This window comes from Dermacentor variabilis, chromosome 11 (genome assembly GCF_050947875.1).
Source record: "Dermacentor variabilis isolate Ectoservices chromosome 11, ASM5094787v1, whole genome shotgun sequence".
NCBI lineage: Eukaryota > Metazoa > Arthropoda > Arachnida > Ixodida > Ixodidae > Dermacentor > Dermacentor variabilis.
The window spans coordinates 126,502,216-126,522,307 of record NC_134578.1 but is presented as its reverse complement, the minus strand read 5'-3'; the positions used below and the strand labels follow the sequence as shown (position 1 = coordinate 126,522,307).

The following is a 20,092-nucleotide window of genomic DNA, read 5'->3' as shown; positions in this document are numbered from 1 at the left end:
AGGCGCAGAACATGCACGTGGGAACGTGCAAGTCCTCCACCGCCCGCACCGCCGTCCATCTTACCGACAATCGGGGCCTCTTCATAATGCGCGCGAACGCGGGCGGGTCAACCTCCGCGACGTTCGCGCACGTACCCGACCTCTCCCTGTACGTCACGCGCACCTTGCACGCGTCGACGTCCAGGTCGAGGCCGGGGTTCCTCTCATTTAGGACGCGTATAAATTCGTCCGGAGCGACGTCCGGGTCGACCCCGCTAAATTTCACGTGCGGGTTCCGCTTCTCGCCTACGCGGACTAATAGCGAGGAGCGCGTGACTGAGTTTTCTGCAATAGCCGCCTTCAGGTTATCAATCGATTCGCGCGCGTGCGAAAAAACTGTCAGGCCGTACCGTGTGTGCCTCAGCGTGACCTCCATGACGTTCTTGGCGGCCGGGTCGATGTTCGTCTTCAACAGGCGCAGGGCATCCCGCGCCGGTGTCATCGTCGGTGCCGTGGGCGTGAGGAAGGCCACGTACTCGAACGTCGGCGCCGTCCGCGCTCCCCCGCCGCCACGGCCGGCCCGACGCTGCCCACCCCCGCCGCGGGCGACGCCCTCAGCGCCGCGGCGTAGCTGACGGCGCCCGCCGCCGCAGCCGGAACTCCAGGGCCCGAGCCGGCAGCCGCCGAGTACGCGCCGGGATCGCGCCCCGCACTCCCGGGACCGGGTGCCAGGACGATGGAGCCCTCGAGGCGCCCCTCGGCGACTATGGCCCGCCGGTGCAGTGCCGCGGCCTCCCGGCGCGCCTCAACCAACTCGCCACGCAGGGCGACGGCTGCGCCCCGCTCCATCGACGCGTCCGACCGCAGGTCCGAGAACAGGTGGACGATCTCGTAGAGCCGGGTCGCGATGAAGCTGCGCGCCGCGACGGGCACCTTGTTCGCAGCGTTCGAGCAGTACAGGTGGATTTCCTGCTCGATCTCACGCAGGCGAGCCTGTCCCCGCCCGCCGGGGTCCCCCGCGAGCGCGGGAGACGCCACCGCGGTCGCCTGGGAGACCGAGGACATCTGGTCGTCCTCGTCGCCCGCTGCAGCCGGCACGGTCCCATCCACGGTCGCTTCCTGCAAGGCGAGCGCCGCGAGGATGTCGTCGCCGGCATCGGAAAAAAACCGATTTCGGCGACGCACCCGCGCTGGCCGTTTCAGGCGGAGACGGCGAGACCTGATGGTCTCTGTCAGTATTGGGCATGGCCGGGCGCAGGCTCAAAGGGTATGAGCCATGGCCATCTTGGCCAAAGAAAGCCCCGAAAAATCGAAAATAAAACCCTTCCCCGCCCGGTTTTCACAACGAATGAGGTCCCTACACGTTGAAAAGTAACCCCAGTTAAATTTGGAAGAGCCAAATGCGAAATACCCGATTTTTGAGGAAAAAAGCAAGAGCCCGATGCAGCCGGCCAGCCAACCACTTAGGCGCTAAGACCCCCTCAAACCCCCCCTCAAAATCCCCCCTCAACCGCCCCGGCCGACTACTTCCCCGGCATTCCTGAAAGCAAAACAAAAATAAAGGGTGGGGAAAACCTGTACCTGCAGAAAAGCATACCAGGTTTAAAGCCAATTTACAATAAATGAAAAGGGGTTTTGAAGTAATACCCAAAGCGCATGTTTTGGTAAAGAAAAGCCAATTGGAAAAATAAAAGTGTGGGCATAGGTAACGCACAGGTGTCCCAAAGTGTCTCATCGAGGGCAGAAACCCTCGAACAGGGCTATCTTTTAATGAATGAATGAGGCGGAGACGTGAGGGCATGGCCGTGGCCATGAAAATGATGAAAGAAAAAGGAAAAGGAAAAAAAAACAAGAACACTAAGAAATAATAAATAAACAAGCAACAGAAAATCAAAGGGAAAGAGAAGGGCAAGAATGAAATAAAAGGAGAGGCAAGAAATGAAAGGACTATCCGTCGTGAACGAAAGGAAGAAAGTCATGGTGGGGACAAGAGGGACAATAAAGAAAAGAAAATTAAAAAGTGAAAGGAAAGGAGAAAGAAAAAGAAAACACTGTACACAGAAGTACACAAAACACACAGCCGGCACCGTGACGCTGTGCCGTGACTTGTCCTCGTGTAGGGTGAAGCCGCCGCGCAGCGCACGGCGAGGCAGGCGAGAGTCGAACTTCCAACATGCCCGTCACGACGCCCGGTTGCTAGCAACCGCCGCGGCAGCCCTCCGGAATGATGGTTGGTTTGGCCGATAAGGGCGCTCCCGCCTCGTTCGTGAGGAGGACGGAGGGCAATCGCCGCATAGTAAGGCAAGTTGCCTTGACACGGCGGAGTCCAGCGGGTGCTCGAAACCTGCGATTACAGGGCGCGTCCGTCCTCGAAGATTGCGGTAGAGGCCAAGGGTGAAAGACAAAGTGGCACAGCGTCACGGTTTGTCCAGACACCGACCGAAAGGTCGCACAGCCGGCCGGTTGCGCGAGATCGTGTCGCCAGGGGCGCGAAGCCCCGCCGTCTCCGGTCGACAAGACGACAGCGGCCTCCGCAAACCGACATCTGTCAGTGTACGTGTATAAAGATAAGAAAAAAAAAGAAAAAAAATGTGTTAAGGACAATGCCGCGGGCGGGAATCGAACCCCCAGCCGTGAGGTGGGTACGCGCCGGACGGCGGGTATGCGCCGGTGGGGTCGCATGACGGTCCTGGCAGATGGGGGTCGCAGGAGGGGCCGCGTCACAGATCGCAGTGGCCCCGCGGACCATATGCGCCCGGCGGGCTCCACGCACGCCCACACGGAGGTCGTCAGCAGGGCGCCGGACGCTCAAGCCCACGCAACGCTCAAGCCCACCCGGCCATGGCCGGGTGGGCAAACGGTAGGCAGTTAACTTCGATCATAAAGGAGCGTGTCGGTGTGAAGATGTCATCGGACGTAGTCGGGCAGGTGGTCACTAATGAGCCGTACTATCTGTATCAAAATCGCTCTATTACGACTGGAGCGCAAAATCCCAGGAAGGTCAAGTCTAGTCAAAGAGCTCTGCGGCTCGAGAGAGGCGGTCAACGGTCTAGTGAGGCTGCATTCCCCCAAGTAATGATCAAAAGACGAGCACTCTGTGCCACAGGGGCACAGAGAGTCGTGAGCGAGGCCGAAGCGGTTGAAATAGAAGGGGAAACGGCCGTGCCCCGTAAGCAGGGTAACCAAAGCCCGAGGGGAGGAAAAAAGGATGGCGTCTCCTCTAGGCGCGGCACCCAGCGAAAAAGCGCCGTGTTCGCGTGGTTCTCGCGCCATAACCGTGCCCACCGCTCTCGTTAGACCGCCCTGAATACATTCCGGATCGATCTGAAAGGTATGGGCGCTCTGCGATCGAGCCCGTACCGAGCGGCCCGCGACGCGAGGAAGTCGGCGAGTTCATTGCCGAAAATCCCGCAATGCCCGGGCACGTGATAGAGATGCACGTCGGACAAACCGGCAACCTGCCCGAGCGCGGTCTGAACACGGACAATGCGGGGATCGGCCGAGCCGGGCGTCGCGATCGCTTGCAGCAGAGAGAGGCAGTCGGTATATAAAGATACCGGGCCCGTCTGCCGGTGGCCGCACAGGTAATTCAAGGCTTCCGCAAAGGTGATTACCTCGGCGCAATAGGCACTCGTGGCGGCGCACACACGAAAGCGGCCCACCGCCCCGATCCGTTCCCGCGGGCCGAGGACGACGAAGGCGGCGCCCGATGAGTGCGGCGTGTAGGAGCCGTCGGTGAACACATGAAGGCCCGCGGCACGCGACCTGCTGCGCGCCTCCGGCGCCGACAGTTGCGCAAACGAAAAAGCGCGCGTCGAGGCCGGGTGTACTCTCCAAGGGTCGGCGGGGTAGAGGATATCGCGCGGGGAGAACGCGAGGTCGCCGAACTCGACGGCCTCGCGCAGCCCGAAGAGCCGAAATTCCGCCGCGGTCCTGTCTAACTCAAGCGACAGTGGCGGCACCTTCATTAAAACCTGCAGGGAAGCCGTGCGCGTCGTCCGATAGGCGCCCGACAACGCCAGCAGGACCGTGCGTTGCATGGTTGTTACGCGGGCGCTGAGTCTGCAATCGGGCTTGGCAGACCACCACACTGCCGACGCGTATGTGAGGGCCGGCAGCATCACCTGATGGTAAAGGTGTGTCAATGCCGCCGGCTGCAGGGTACCCTGCATTTGCACGAACGTCAGCGCCCGGCAGGCCAGATGTGCGGCCTTCTCCTTGAGGCTGTCGGCATGTTGAAAAAAGTGGAGGCGCCTGTCAAAAGTCACGCCTAAGACCTTGAGGGCCTCCACGAATTTCAAGCCTCTGCCCGAAGTGCTCAGGCGGATGGTAGGGTGGACGCGTTCCATGCCGCCATGCCCATGAGAAAATAGAACACAGTAAGATTTATCGATGTTTAGGGAGACCTTGACGCTCGCGGCCCATGCTACCCCTCGCCGAAGAGCCTCCGAGCCCACCGCGCCGAGCCCGTCACGCGTCCGAGCCGAAATGACAAGAATTGTGTCGTCGGCGTACGCCTGTGCGGTCACTCCGGCGGGCATGGGAAGCTCGAGGAGCCTATGTACAATGACGTTCCACAAAAGTGGAGATAGTGGCGAACCCTGAGGGCTACCCAGCGACGGCCTGGCCTCGACCGCACCCGCGTGGGAGGTGAACTCCACACGGCGGTCCTCGAGGAAAGAACGAAGGAGATGGTATAAATTCGTCGGAAGCCCCCGGTCCCGAAAGAATTTAAGGACGAGGGGGTGCCACACGCTATCGAAGGCGCCGCGAAAATCCAGCGACATTAGGATGGCCGGTGTCTTGGCCTCCTTGAGTGCAAGCAGGCGGGTCTTTAAGGCATATAAAGCCATGACAGCACTCCTGCCGTGGGTAAACCCGTATTGTTGTTCGTGCAGGTGTCCACCGCTCTTCAGAAAATAATATAATCGGCCGTTCAAGAGGCGCTCAAGCACCTTGCCCAGTGCCGACGTGACACAAATCGGCCTGTAGGAGGTGGGTAATTCGGGCGCGCGCTGCGGTTTCGGGAGGAAGATGATTCTCCCCGTACGCCAGCAACGGGGGAAGTATCCCAACGCAAGCGCCGCGTTGAAGAGCCCGAGCAGAAAAGCGCTATGCGACCGCGCAAGCCCCTTGATGATATAGGGCGTAATCTTATCCGGCCCGGGTGCTGATGAGTCCATCGTTTTGCGAAGGACACATTGTAATTCGGCTGCCGTAAAAGGCGCGTCGCGTACCCGCGTACAATAGGGCGACTCCGCGAGCGCCCTGATTTCTGCGTGGCAGGGCCCGTCAGAGGAGGGATCATCGATCGCCACGTGCGTCTTCAGTAGGAGGGCCGCCGACTCTAGGTGTGTAGTCGTGCGGGTACCGTCCGGCAGCTCAAGCGGCGGCAAACACTGTCGCGGGCGCACCCTGCCGAACGCTTCCCGATACGCGGCGGAAAATATGGAGCGCCGCGTACAACTAGAATACCACCCGCGGAGGTGCGAGGTCTTGGCCGCGCGAACATGGCAGCGAAAAACTGCAAGGGCCTTGCTGTATGCCGTCCGGAATTGCGCCCGCAATTCGTCCGCCGCGCAGCGCTGGTATTTGCGCCGCAGCGCGTTCACGGCACGTCGTTCCCGCGCCAGCGCCGGGGTCCACCAAGGCCTCCCCGGGCCCCTGACAGGGCGGACGTTCGCCCGGTAATACCGGTCAAAGAGCCGTTGGAACCCTGCCAGGAGCCCGTCGAGGGCGCCCGGTGATTGTAGGGCAGCCCCCGAGACCCGCGCGAACCACGGCTCGCTTGCGAGGGCAGTCAACAATTCCTCCCGCGCATAGCGGGTGAGACGGCGAGGACGGTTGTCTCGAACAGCGCCAATGCGAACCGCAACGTTCTTATGTTCCGAGAACGTGATGTCCTCGCGAACAGTCCAATCGAATCCAGCCGCGTCGAGGGCCGGCGCCGCCAGCGTGACGTCGAGCCAGCTGGCCGCGTAGCGCGTCTCGTACGTTGGTGGCGACTGGGGATCATTAAGGACAACAAGGCGGTTCGCCCCGGCAAACTCTATAAGGCGGGCGCCGCGTTCGTCCCCCGCGCAGGGACCCCACGCCGGGTGCTTCGCGTTAAAGTCTCCCGCGACGACGATGTTAGGCGTGCGGGCCTTCGCGATAGCCTCCTCGATGCCCCGAAAGGTTTCGTCCATCGGTCGGTGGGGCGGCGCGTACGCGGAGACAAACACGAATTGGAAATCGCGTGCCTCACAGTACACGGCGACGACCCGTTTGGAGAAAAACAAGGGAGAAACGTCGTATGGCGGCCCTCGCGTAACCACCGCGGCCACCGGATCCCGATCGATGGCGTACACGGTGAACTCCGGCGGCATACGTGGTAGCTTGCCTCCGGGCCTGTAAGGGTCGGACACGGCCGCCAACGAGACGTCCGTCTCCGACATGCGGTCGCCCAAGTGTTGCGAGGCCAGTCTGGCATGATCAAGATTTAATTGGATGAAGGCGATGCTGACCGCCATGTCCGCGCGCGCCGCGTCCCGTCGGGCGTTCCCCCCGCCGGGTCGCACGCCCGCCGGCGCCGCGCCACCCCGCTCCCCCATTCGCGCATCGCCCCCCTTTCCCGCAGCGCTCGTCGCGCTACTGCCCGCCGTAGTTTGTGCGCGCTCGCAGCCGCGCCACCCTCTCCATCAGGATAGGGCACTGCGGGAATCCTGCGGGGTGGGCAGACGATAAACCGGCCCTATCGCACTCCGCGCAACGCACCGCCTCGTCTCCCATGCGCACCTTGCAAGAGCCGCCCAGGTGATTTTGCGCGCAACGCATGCACACTGCTTTCGCAGCGTCAGTGCGAACCGGACACGTGGTGCGGCCGTGACCATACGTGGCACAAAAGGTGCACGTAGGGACGTGAAGGTCCTCGTGGGCACGCACCATAGTCCAGCCGACAGAAAGGCGTTGACGACCCATGAGAGCGCGGAAAGCCGGCGGGTCAACCTCCGCTATGTAGGCGTTGGTACCCGACCTTTCCTTAAAGGTCACGCGGACCCTACATTTATCGGGGTCAAGATTGAGGCCCGGGTTGCGGTCGTTGAGCCTCGCGAGAAAATCCTGCGGCGCAACGTCAGGGTCGACACCCGAAAACCGCACGTGCGGATATCGCTTTTCCGCAACCCTAACGATTAGCGCGGCTCTCGTGACGGCATTGTCCTGTATGGCCTTGTGTAAATTGTCGATCGACTGTTTTATGTTTGAAAAAACCGTAACGCCGTACCGGGTGTGTCGCAGTGACACGTCCTTGATACCCTTGGCCGCAGGATCGATGTTTGCCTTGAGCAAACGGACGACGTCCCTCGCTGGAGTAGTTGTCTGGGCCGTCGGCGTGAGGAAACAGACGTGGTCGTGCAGGGGTTGCCCAGGCCCCCGGGCGGCGCCTCCGGGCGCACCAGGCGCCGCGCCCGCATCGGGGAGACCGCCCGACCGCAGGGCTGCGGCATAACTCGCCGCGCCGGGCGCTACCGGCACAGCGCCCGAAGCGCATGCGCCCGCAACACCAACAGACGACGGGCGCCCGGCCGCCGACGCCGCGGCGCCCACCGCCGCGGCACCCCCGGCGCCAGGAAGGCCGGCACACGCAGGGCCAGTCACGGCCCCGACAAGGCCCTCCAGCCTGCACTCAGCGACGCCTGCCCGTCGCTGCACCGCGGCCAGCTCCCGGCGGATCTCCACAAGTTGGCCCTGCAAGGCCGCAGCCGCGCCGCGCTCCGCGGCCGCCTCCGTCATCAGGCTGGAACATAGGGCGGCCAGCTCGAATATCTTGCTCATGACGAAGACTCGAGCGTCCACAGACACCTTGCTCGCGGGCGCCGAGCAGAAGGCGAGCACCTCAGCCTGGATATCCTGGCACCGCCGCTCGGCCCCGCCCGCAAGGCCCGCCGGGAGCGCCGCGGCCACGGCCGTCCCCTCCGAAACGGAGGATTGGATGTCGTCCTCCCCGCCATCGCCGGCCGGGGGCCGGTCCTCCTCCTCGGCGACGGGGATCTGGTCCACGAGGGCACAGAATCGCGCGATAACCGCGTCGCCGTCCTCAGAAAACTCGGAGTCCCGCGAGCGGGGCGACCCCCCGGCGGCCGAGGGCCGCGGGGGCGAGCGGGACGGCGACGCGTTTTTGCCTCTGCGCGTGTGGGGCATGGCCGGGGCTCAGCGGGTATGAGCCCAGGCCATTTTGAACCCGACAGCCGGCAGCAAAGAGATAACGAATAAATGCGAAATTAAGCCCCTTTTTGCCCCGGGGAGTCAAACTCCCCGCCTGACACTGTCCTCGGAACAGGTCGCGCAGGCCCGACCGGCACCGCCCCGAAGGGAGACCGGGGGCCCATCGCTTGGCGCTAGAAGCGTGGACAACTCAATGGTCCGCTTCCCACTCCACCGAGTAAGTAAAGAAACGATGAGAGTAGTGGTATTTCACTGGCGGCCACGAGGACCCCGCCGAAACGAGGCCGTATCCCGTGACCTCCCACTTATGCTACACCTCTCATGTCTCTTCACAGAGTCAGACTAGTCAAGCTCAACAGGGTCTTCTTTCCCCGCTGATTTTGCCAAGCCCGTTCCCTTGGCTGTGGTTTCGCTAGATAGTAGATAGGGACAGTGGGAATCTCGTTAATCCATTCATGCGCGTCACTAATTAGATGAGGCATTTGGCTATTTTTTTCCCCAGCCTGGGTCTTGACTGGCCAAGGTACGTCCTAAGGGCGTGTACCGTTGTACGGAAACTTCCTCTCCCTCGGACGCAGCCAAGATTCCAGGCGTAGAACGTTGTCATCTAATAGGTAGCTGGACCAAAACAAATGTCGCGACTTGCGACTAGAAATGTGGTGCGATGTCTATACTGCCCTGAAGTTCCCATCCCTCCTCACGGAGGTCATCTGTTGGTGAGTTCTAAACGATCTTAGACCCCCTTGCAAGCATCGAATCGTCATTATCTTGAAATCATGTATACCAAGTCCTATATCTTTTAGAATCCCCACTGACTGTGTTGCCCAGACACCTCTATAAGACGTCGTTACTGAAGACATTGTCGGTCTAGGGTCCATGGACATCAGCAGTTCTGGGATCTTATATTTATTTGTCTTTGCTTCATGGGCCTGTGTAAGACCTACCCTTGTCCCCACCACCTGGACATCAAGGATCAGAGCCTGTAAATCCCTTTTGATCACCAGGTCTGGAATTCTCGTGCCTTGTGATGTGGCATAGTGAGGCTCCACTTTCACGTGGCAGCCCAAGTCATGCAGTCTTTTGGACAGGTATTTCACTAAACTGTTGCGTCTTTCTATTCTTGTGTGGTGCGTCCGGTGGCACCTTTGTTGAATGTGGCCCATTGATTCCTCCGACTCGCACCCTGCTCTACACTTCTTCGGCACATCTCTTCCACGCTTTAGCCGGGTCAGATTGGGCATCGCTCCAGTATGGAATTTAGTAAGGTGAATGAACTCCCTGCCCTTGAGAAACGATGTACCTCCTCTTAGCCAGTACGTTGAGCCTTTCGCATTTTTGCATCCTTGCAATGATCTGCCGTCACTCGAGGCGTGCAACTGTGATGACCAAAAGCGGCCGGACTCTTTCGGATTCCGAAGGGTTTGTCCCTTAAAGACACACATGCGTTCCGCTTGATGAATCGAGTCCGTCACTGTCCTTCTAGTTGCTGCAAAGGTGCAGGCTGAGTTTGACGAGTGCGTCATCTTCGCGAATCTTCGGAGCCATAAAGACGGAATGGTCGTCCTCAGGCAGGTTATCCCCAAACCCCCCTGCTCGATTAGCGCATAGAAGAATCCCATTGGGACATCCAGCGGTAGTGCCAACCATCTTCGTATGTTTGATCGTATAGTCCTATCTATTGCCGTTAACGTTTTTGCTGAAATCGGTCCCAAGGTTAACCGATGCGTCAGTCTGGGCATGAGGTAGTACCGTAGGACCACCAGTCTTTGTTGTGGTTTCAGGGGAGCGCTGGATACTCTTTGGAGTAAAGCCGCCAGCTCGAGCCTTATAGGTCCCTGTATTCTCCCATTTGCCGAGAAAGTCACACCGAGATAGCGCCAGAGAGATGTGCAATTTTGCGAGGTCATGTCTTTCTCGTGAATCTGAAATGTTATGTTGGGGCAGATTTTGGACTTGTGGTCTCTGCCGGATGGCAGGATCACCAATGTCGAGGACTTCTCTGCGTTAGCTCGTAGTCCTCTCTGTGATAGAAAGTTTTCAAGTTTCCTAGTGTGCTCTTTCAGCCCATCTTTTGTACTCGCCGCCAGAATGAGATCATCGGCAAAAGCCATCGCCGAGACCTGCAAACCTTGACATCGGTATGCTAGCTCATGGTTGAGCCCTTCCAGAAATTCATCGATCACAAGATTGAAGAACAGTGGCGAGAGAGGATCCCCCTGCCGTACTCCAGCAACTGGGTGGACCAACAACGAGTTCTCTCCGTATGTTAGAATTGTTGATGCTGTCGAGTAGAAATCTTTGATGTATCGAATAAAGTCTTCGCTCACCCCTTTTCGTCTTAATCCCCGAAGGATTGCTGGGTGTACAACTTTGTCGAAGGCTTTTGCTATATCGATAGAGGCCATCACAAGAGGAACACGTGAGTGCCTGGCCTCGTCGATCATCGTCGCCAGAAGCAAGATGTTCTCCGTACATCCGTCCACCGGAATGAAGGCTCTCTGTCGTCCATCAAGTTTGAGTTCGGTTATGAGTCTGTTAAAGTAAATCTTATGAAGTAGGCGAACCAGAACATGAGAGATTGTGATGGGCCGATGTTCTGATGGAGTGGAGGCCTCAGGTTTCTTGGGTATGAAGATTGTGCGGGCTCGGCACAAGAAGATTGGGAGTCGCTTCTTCAACATCAGCAAATTAAGCAAAACCCTCAACACCACCATCGGGACGGTTTTCAATCGCCTAGCAGTAAAGCCGTCCGGTCCAGATGCCGAATTTTCTTTTGGAAATGCTGCCTTTATTTCAGCCGCCGTGATGACCTGCTGCGGGTCAATTGCCTCCTGTGGTCTTGCCACATTAGGGTCCACTGATGCTTCTTCCATTGTTTCCATTATGGCCCGCCATTCCTCTAAGAACTTTCGAGGCTCCTTCACTGCTGATTCAGCTCCCCCATCTAGTATACGTTTCGCGCACTGCGATTGATTCTTCCTAAACGATTTCTGCGTTTCAGCGAATTCTCTCTTTTTCCTCTGTCGGTTGCTCTCCTTCATAGGCCTTCTAGGAGCCCGGCTAGTGGGGATGTTATCCTCTGCAAATACCTCCTTCAAGTAGCTGTTAAGGGAGGTTGTGGTGTCTTGGTCCGCGAGGAATAACTTTGCTATTTCCCAAAGCCTATGCGCTTGGAATGCCCGTCGTGGTGGTTTTGCCACCAGGGAACACAGCTCTTCTTTAACGTGCTCTCTGTGATTCGAGGGACAGTGTTGTTGCTGTAAGTCATCTTGAGAAACGTCGGTCGTCCGTGCCCTGTTCGGGACGGTGCTTGGGATGATGCGGGACCGGATTTCGTCCACCAGTGTCCTGTATGCTGGACCTCGTCGGTGCGACTTAATACCATCGAAGGTTCTGCGCTTGAATCTTTCTGCAAGTCGTTCGTTGATATTATAGACGCCCTGCATAGTCAGTTCTACCTCCATTGTAGCCATGAGGTAGTCTTCTCTGCTCCATCGTGCTTTTGTTCTTGTCACGTCTATGTCCGCATTGTAGGCCTCGAGGTGACAGAGACGACGATGTTGGCTGAGACCAATTTTTGAATTGAATGCTCTGCTGCATTCAGGGCAGATCTCATGGTCAGGATTTTTGCGACTAGACGCTTCGCTTGCCGCTACCACGTCAGCCGGGGCGGGGGCAAATCGGCCCTTCAAGGACGCCCCATCTTCTTTTAGAACATCCTAAGCGGGAGATTGTCCCGCCTCGGTGAGGGATCCCCCACAGTACGCAGGGGAGTCTACCTCGCTGTCTGATTCCGACAGTAGACCAGACGGGACAAGAAATCTCCGTCGGTCTCTTGGCCGAGCCCCCGTGCTAACCCAGGTTGACCCCTGGTGGTTGCCGTCGGCCGCGCCCCTAGGGTTCACCGTTATGGACACACTTGGTGCTGGGCAGTCGGAGGTGGCCGCTAGGACAGAGTCCAAGGCCCCTGTTCAGGCCTTCATTTCCAGTTCTGCTTACCGTTTTGCTGCTCTGCATGCTTTCTGCGAGCATTTGATTTCCCTCAGTGTCCTCAGAGGACATGGGTGTCGTTCGTGCCATTTCATCAGCCATCCTTCGTCCCTCTGTCGCCTCATAAGAGGCTTTTGCATGCTGCCCACACGACATGCCTTCCAATCCACTAGAGTGGCTCATCTCCTGCGCTTCATGTGATCCACCAGCTTCCGTTTTCGTCACGTCATCGCCCTTATGCATTATTCGCGTCATGTGTATAGATAGGCCTCTCTTCGTATCAAACATTCTGTGGCACACCACACATTCAGAACGAGTGCCTGCAATCTCGGGGGCTCTAAGGCCATTAGATGCACCCTCTTCCTGAGTGGGAGTGACATCTCCCCCACCTTCCGCATTTGGTGCTGCTGCCACTCGGCAGCGGCTTTCTTTCAGAGAAGTTGTCGCCAAAGAGAGCCATGGTTACTCCCGCCGCTTACTCGCGCTTTATTGAATTTCTTCACGTTGACATTAAGAGCACTGGGCAGAAATCACATTGCGTCAGCACCGTCACCGGCCCTCGCAATGCTTCGTTTTAATTAGACAGTCGGATTCCCCCGGCCCGTGCCAGTTCTGAGTTGGCTGTTTTCTGCCGGCCGAAGCAAGAACCTCAGGCGCGAAGCCCACGGAAAATGCACAGCTGTGGCTTTCCACAGGAAGGTCACGACGCTGGTCCGGGCTCGGCCGCACCGCTTTTTACGGCGGCGAGCCTCGACCAGGCCCGGTGCAGTGCCGTTCCTGCTTCTGGACCCGAGCCCGACCGGCTCAGCCCTCAGAGCCAATCCTTTTCCCAAGGTTACGGATCCGTTTTGCCGACTTCCCTTACCTACATTGGTCTATCGACTACAGGCTGTTCACCTTGGAGACCTGCTGCGGATGTGGGTACGGTCCGGCACGAAAATCACACTCCCTCACTCGGATTTTCAAGGGCCGACAGGAGCGACCCGGACAGCGCAAGAGCCGCACTGCTCTACGGAGCCACCGTCCCTATCTCGGGGTGAATCCATTCCAGGGACTCGATCTCTTTACAGAGAAAAGAAAACTCTTCCCGGGGCTCAAATCGGCGTCTCCGAGCTGGTTTGCGTTGCCGCACTGGGTCCCGAAGGACCGATCTCTGTAGCCGGGTCGGGACTGTTAACCCGATTCCCTTGTGGTTGCAGCAGGGCGTCTCCGATTCACAGACTGAGCTGCACAAACGCGCCCGCTTCTGAAAGGATTTGTCCTATCCCTAAGGATCGACTGACCCATGTTCAACTGCTGTTGTGTTCAACTGCACATGGAACCCTTCTCCACTTCAGTCCTCAAGGTTCTCACTTGAGTATTTGCTACTACCACCAAGATCTGCACCAGCGGCGGCTCCAGGCGGGCTCACGCCCGACACCTTCAACGCCCACCGCTGCGGCCCTCCTACTCGTCGCGGCTTAGCACCCCCACATTTCGTGCTTTTCTGCCGGCGACGGCCGGGGATAGGCGCGACGCTAGAGCGCCATCCATTTTCGGGGCTAGTTGCTTCGGCAGGTGAGTTGTTACACACTCCTTAGCGGATTCCGTCTTCCATGGCCACCGTCCTGCTGTCTTAAGCAACCAACACCCTTCATGGGTTCTCATGAGCGTCCCGACTCGGGCGCCTTACCCCGGCGTTTGGTTCATCCCACAGCGCCAGTTCTGCTTACCAAAAGTGACCCACTTGGCACTCCCATCGCAGCGAGAGGCCTCAATCCAGAAGGCCTCCCGTACACACTGAAAGTTTCAGAATAGGTTGAGGACGTTTCGACCCCAATGCATCTAATCATTCGCTTTACCAGGTGTGACTGCTCTCCCATCGAGCGCCAGCTATCCTGAGGGAAACTTCGGAGGGAACCAGCTACTAGATGGTTCGATTGGTCTTTCGCCCCTATACCCAGGTCGGACGATCGATTTGCACGTCAGAATCGCTTCGGACCTCCACCAGAGTTTCCTCTGGCCTCGTCCTGCCCGGGCATAGTTCACCATCTTTCGGGTGCCAATGTGTGCGCTCTCGCTCCGACCCGGCGACGAGTGAGCGCCTGGGACGGGCCGTTGCTGCTCCCTTTTTCGGACCCCTGTGCGGTCCTGGGATCGCAACGCAGCCCGCAAGGGGCCTTCACGTTTCATTGCACCATTGGGTTTCGAGAGACCCATTGACTCGCGCACATGTTAGACTCCTTGGTCCGTGTTCCAAGACGGGTCGGGTGGGTTACCGACCTACTCGCCGCAAACCACGATAGCGCCTCCGCGGGAAAATCGCCCCGCTCGCAGCGGCTTCTCGCCTGCCAACCCGCCGCCACGGGACCAACCCGGACGACAGGAGACGACACGCTTGCCCAGCGGGTTCTCCGCTCCGTTTCCGGAGGGCGCCATCGTTCGGGCCTCCCGACAGCCGGGAGAAGCCCATGGGGCCTGGACGGGGTGACGAACTTCTTGTGCACGGCGAGGTATAACTCCCGCGAGCCGTCCCCGAAGGGATGGGCAGGTCACCTCTATAGCCGGACTCAAAGTCGTACTTTTCCCATTGACCCGCGTCCGTCGCGGCGTTCTACCAGCGGTGGGAAGTGCGCACCCTGGAGACCGCGCCTGCGTGCCAGCAGCCGGAACAGCCCCCCGAAGGGGGCCGTTTACCCGACGCCGCCGGCTCCGCGGTCTTCCGGAGACTGAATCCCACCGCTTTCGAGCTTCGAGGGCCCACCCATTTTACTCTAAGCGGTTTCACGTACTCTTGAACTCTCTCTTCAAAGTTCTTTTCAACTTTCCCTCACGGTACTTGTGAACTATCAGTCTCTCGGTCGTATTTAGCCTTAGATGGAGTTTACCACCCACTTAGGGCTGCACTCTCAAGCAACCCGACTCACGGGAGGCTTCATCCCGGGCGCGCAACGGCGGAGAGGGGCCTGGCACCCACTCTGGGACAAGCCCCTGTCATGGGGACTTGCACCGTCGCAAACACCCGAGAACGTCGCCTCCCATACACCACATTTCCCGACCGCCTGCAAGGACGGGGGATTCGGCGCTGGGCACGGTCCCGTTTCGCTCGCAGCTACTCGGGGAATCCCTGTTGGTTTCTTTTCCTCCGCTTAGTGATATGCTTAAATTCAGCAGGTTGTCTCGCCTGATCTGTGGTCGACAACGGATACATCGCTTTCGCCCATTCCGGCACGACCGAGTACGACGCCCTGCCACGTCCTTGCGGAGGAGGCTAGCAGGCGGCACAACGCCTGCGCGCGTGCGTCATACGAGCGGTATGCCGAAAAGGACTCGACACGTTCGAAAACCCAGCGCCAACCGAGTACGACGCCCTACCACGTCCTTCGCCCAACACGGAGCTACTTATAGACAAGGCTGGCAGGCGGTGAACCGCCTGCACGCGTGCGGCGCACGAGCAGTTGCGTGCGCCGTGGCAAAGACCACCGAGGCAAAGATCGCCTTAGCAGCGCGCCGCTTCAGCAGGCACCGCAGGGACGACTAAAACCTGGCGGAGGGCATCGTCTCGTGTAGCGTCGCCCCTGCCCCAACTGGAGTGGCCCAGTCTTTAGGGGACAGAGACAGCGAAGCACTTTGACCGACGGCGGACTACGACGGAACGCGTCAGCTCGGCCAACGCTCTCGAAGGAGACATTTTCCGTTTCGTGGCAATTTCTGCGCCGTGCCGTGCTCTTCTCGATCGCAGACGGCGCTATCGCGTCGAACCGCTTTCGGGGGCCACCCTTCTCCCCGCTCCTCGCAAGAATCTGCAGATTCCTGCGACGAAGCCCGGAAGGGGTGCCCACACAGCTGCGGTGACACGAACGAGCGACCAGCTCTGGAGCTCGACGTACTCCGAAGGCAAACAACGCAAATTGCGATCGCTTCCGACTCTCTCGCAAACGTGCGCGCTACATGGCAACGGACGTTGGCACCTCGCGCTTGGACCGCTCTTTCCCTGCAGGTATCCGACACCATCCTGCGGCGGCCTTGCTAGAGGCGCGCACACGTCACGCTGCAGATTATAATGCCTCGTTTCCGTCTCTTCGAAGATTTGGCACAACGGCTCGCCACCGTCTCCTTCTTTGTGAGGTCGCTGGCGCGTGGCATTAGCGCTCAACGTACTGTCCATGATGCCGACGCGGTCAAAACGAGTCGACGGACGCACGTTCCGAGTGCGCCGAAGGCTCTCTTGATATGTGATCCGACCCTCAGACAGACGAAGCCAAGGGCAGACCCAAGGCCGCAATGTGCGTTCAAAGAATCAGTGCTCAGTGTGTCCTGCAATTCAAACCAAGTCTCGCAGCTGGCTGCGTTCTTCATCGACCCGAGAACCGAGTGATCCACCACTTAGAGTCGTGAAAAATAGTTTGTTCAATTCAGTACAGTACAACCAGGGTTTCAGGCACGTGGCATCTCCGTGTGTGTGGTTTCGAAGAGCGCCTTTCGGCGTGTGCTCTTTCGGCGTGCGTACTCGCGCAGCTCTCCAAAACCACTCGGCCAGTGGCAGGGAGGGGCTTCCTGCGCCGGAGCCACAAGTCTACTTGAGGCGGAAGACGAAGCCAGCAAGGGCTTGGCCGCAAGTGCGTTCAAATCCGGGACCACGGTCCCTCGTCTGTCCGTACTTTTCCTCTTTCGACGTGCGGCGCCTTCCCAAAGCGCACAAGTCCGCTAACCGCAGAACGCTTCCGACGTAGTAAAGCCGCGTTTCCTTCGGCACTTCGCAGCAACGCCGCCTTTCCCTCGGCGGCGGGCAAATAGGCTGCAGACGTCGTCGCATTGAACCGCGATCTCGACACCTCGCGCGTCACGAGCAGGAGTCGACCGGCAGCCGCCGGCCCTGTCGGGCTCGGCGGCATTTGCCGCGGAGGACGGGAGAGCGCTTTAGGCCACGGTTCCTTCCGTACTTGGTAGCCGCACCCTCATACCGCCAGTTCCATGACCGACCGAGCGCCACACCGTTCCTTTAGTACTTGGGCAGCAACAAAGTCGGGTCGTTACACCATACTCGCCGCAGGAAGCGACCGGCAGCCGCCAGCCTTTCCAGACTCGGCAGCGTTTGCCGCGGAGGACGGGAGAGCGCTCGCACCACGGTTCCTAGTGTACTAAGCAGCAGCAGCTCTCTACCGTCAGTTCCTTGACCGACCGCACGCTTCGCCATTCCCCGCGTACTGGGCAAAGCAGCAGGTCGGGTCGTCTTACTCCCCTTCCGCGCAAGAGCGCCGAGGCGGACAGAATGCCCACCCATTGTGCGTTACGCCGTTTCTACCCGCGGGAGCGGCCAAGCCAACGGTCCAAGGTTGCAGCCTGCGTCCACTGGGCGCAACAAATTTGGCACGGGGCGCCCCTCAAAATTCAGGCAGTCCCCGGCATGTTCGGGTATAGCCGTCCCCGCGTCCAAGCGGGGCCAGCGGCGGAAAGCGTCGGGCACAGCGAGCTGCTTCACCCACACGGGGTTGAAACAATGGCGCTCGTCACCCTTCACAATCCGGTAATGATCCTTCCGCAGGTTCACCTACGGAAACCTTGTTACGACTTTTACTTCCTCTAAATGATCAAGTTTGGTCATCTGTCCAACAGACCGGCGCAACCGAAAGGCCGCGCCGTACATCGGTCCGAAGACCTCACTAAATCATTCAATCGGTAGTAGCGACGGCCGGTGTGTACAAAGGGCAGGGACGTAATCAACGCGAGCTTATGACTCGCGCTTACTGGGAATTCCTCGTTCAAGGGGAACAATTGCAAGCCCCTATCCCAATCACGAAAAAAGTTCCACGGGTTAGCCAGTCTTTTCAGACAGGGATAAAGACACGCTGCTCCCTTCAGTGTAGCGCGCGTGCGGCCCCGGACATCTAAGGGCATCACAGACCTGTTATTGCTCTGTTTCGTGCGGCTAGGAGCCGCTTGTCCCTCTAAGAAGGTTGTAAGGTGCTGGGAACCCCGCACCTATTTAATAGGCTAGAGTCTCGTTCGTTATCGGAATTAACCAGACAAATCGCTCCACCAACTAAGAACGGCCATGCACCACCATCCACCGAATCAAGAAAGAGCTCTCAATCTGTCAATCCTCCCAGTGTCCGGGCCGGGTAAGTTTTCCCGTGTTGAGTCAAATTAAGCCGCAGGCTCCACTCCTGGTGGTGCCCTTGCGGCATTTCCTTTAAGTTTCAGCTTTGCAACCATACTTCCCCCAGAACCCAAACACTTTGGTTTCCCGGAAGCTGCCCGCCGAGTCATTTGAGTAACTCAGGCGGATCGCTGGTTGGCATCGTTTATGGTCAGAACTAGGGCGGTATCTGATCGCCTTCGAACCTCTGACTTTCATTCTTGATCAAAGAAAACATTCTTGGCAAATGCTTTCGCAGTAGTTCGTCTTGCGACGGTCCAAGAATTTCACCTATAGCATGCAATACGAATGTTCCGTCTGTCCCTCTTAATAATTACCTCGTATTCCAAAAACCAACAGAACAGAAACGAGGTCTTGTTCTATTATTCCATGCAAGTTTATTCAGGCGACTCGCCTGCGTTGAGCACTCTAATTTTTTCAAAGTAAAAGCACCGGCCTTCTCGAGGCACACAATGAAGTGCACCAAGAAAGGAACGGCATGATGTTCAGTCCGAGCCGTCGCATCGGGTAGATGCACTACTCGTCTGGAACTGAGATCCAACTACGAGCTTTTTAACCGCAGCAGCTTTAGTATACGCTATTGGAGCTGGAATTACCGCGGCTGCTGGCACCAGACTTGCCCTCCAATTGATCCTCGTTAAAGGATTTAGAGTGTACTCATTTCAATTACGGGGCCTCAAAAGAGTCCCGTATTGTTATTTTTCGTCACTACCTCCCCGTGCCGGGAGTGGGTAATTTGCGCGCCTGCTGCCTTCCTTGGATGTGGTAGCCGTTTCTCAGGCTCCCTCTCCGGAATCGAACCCTGATTCTCCGTTACCCGTAACAACCATGGTAAGCAAGTAACCTACCATCGAAAGTTGATAAGGCAGACACTTGAAAGAAACGTCGCCGGCTCGTGGCCATGCGATCAGCACAAAGTTATCCAGAGTCACCACACAATACGGGCCGAAACCCGATCGATCTTGGTCTAATAAAAGCATCCGTCGCCCAAAGGGCTTCAGGCTCACTGCATGTATTAGCTCTAGAATTGCCACAGTTATCCAAGTAGGAAGAAACGATATAAGGAACCATAACTGATTTAATGAGCCATTCGCGGTTTCGCCTTATTTCGGCATGTACTTAGACATGCATGGCTTAATCTTTGAGACAAGCATATGATTACCGGCAGGATCAACCAGGTAATCGTTCAACTGCGCGTCCAGCCTTTCAAGCAGGCCGGACGCCGTTTTTGCGATGCCGAGGCCACCTTCAGGCGCCCCAACACGCTTCGTTCTCGCAAAGTGTAGCACTTCCCAAGACGTTTCTGCCATTACTCACTGGCTCTCGTTCGCTCGCGCCATCTATCTTTCTTTCTGTATGGCGAAGTCCGTAGGTTTTCCTAGTTCCGTACACACATGGCGCCAATGCGTTTTCGCGCCAGCTTCGAACGACCTGGCTGTACTCACGTTCCTCACTTAAATGTTTCAAATGGGGATTGCGGAAGGGGTGGTCCTTTCTTCTTGTGCAAGGCTGAGCTTTCCAGCTGCGTTTAAGCTACGCTAGCATGTGTGCGTGTGTGTGTATATATATATATATATATATATATATATGTGTGTGTGTTGGTGTGTGTGTGTGTGTGTGTGTATACATATGCACACACGCGCGCGCGCGATAGTGGTAAAGATTATGAGGTAGCACTTTTTTTTATATACAATACCTGTGCTTCACATGGCGATTCCTCTCCCCCCTCTGTTTCCGGTTGGAAGTGTGCGCAGTCTTTTCTATATTTATTTCTTTTTC

General features: G+C 57.9%; 2 non-coding genes across 2 annotated transcripts; both read right to left on the bottom strand.

Annotated features, from left to right (window-relative positions):
- Positions 1-16,394: 16,394 nt before the first annotated feature.
- Positions 16,395-16,547, bottom strand: LOC142565195 (5.8S ribosomal RNA). Its single transcript, XR_012824861.1, has one exon. It is a non-coding gene; the product is annotated as a 5.8S ribosomal RNA (ribosomal RNA).
- A 1,134-nt stretch (positions 16,548-17,681) lies between these two features.
- On the bottom strand, positions 17,682-19,494 carry LOC142565155 (small subunit ribosomal RNA). Its single transcript, XR_012824838.1, has one exon. It is a non-coding gene; the product is annotated as a small subunit ribosomal RNA (ribosomal RNA).
- Positions 19,495-20,092: the final 598 nt, after the last annotated feature.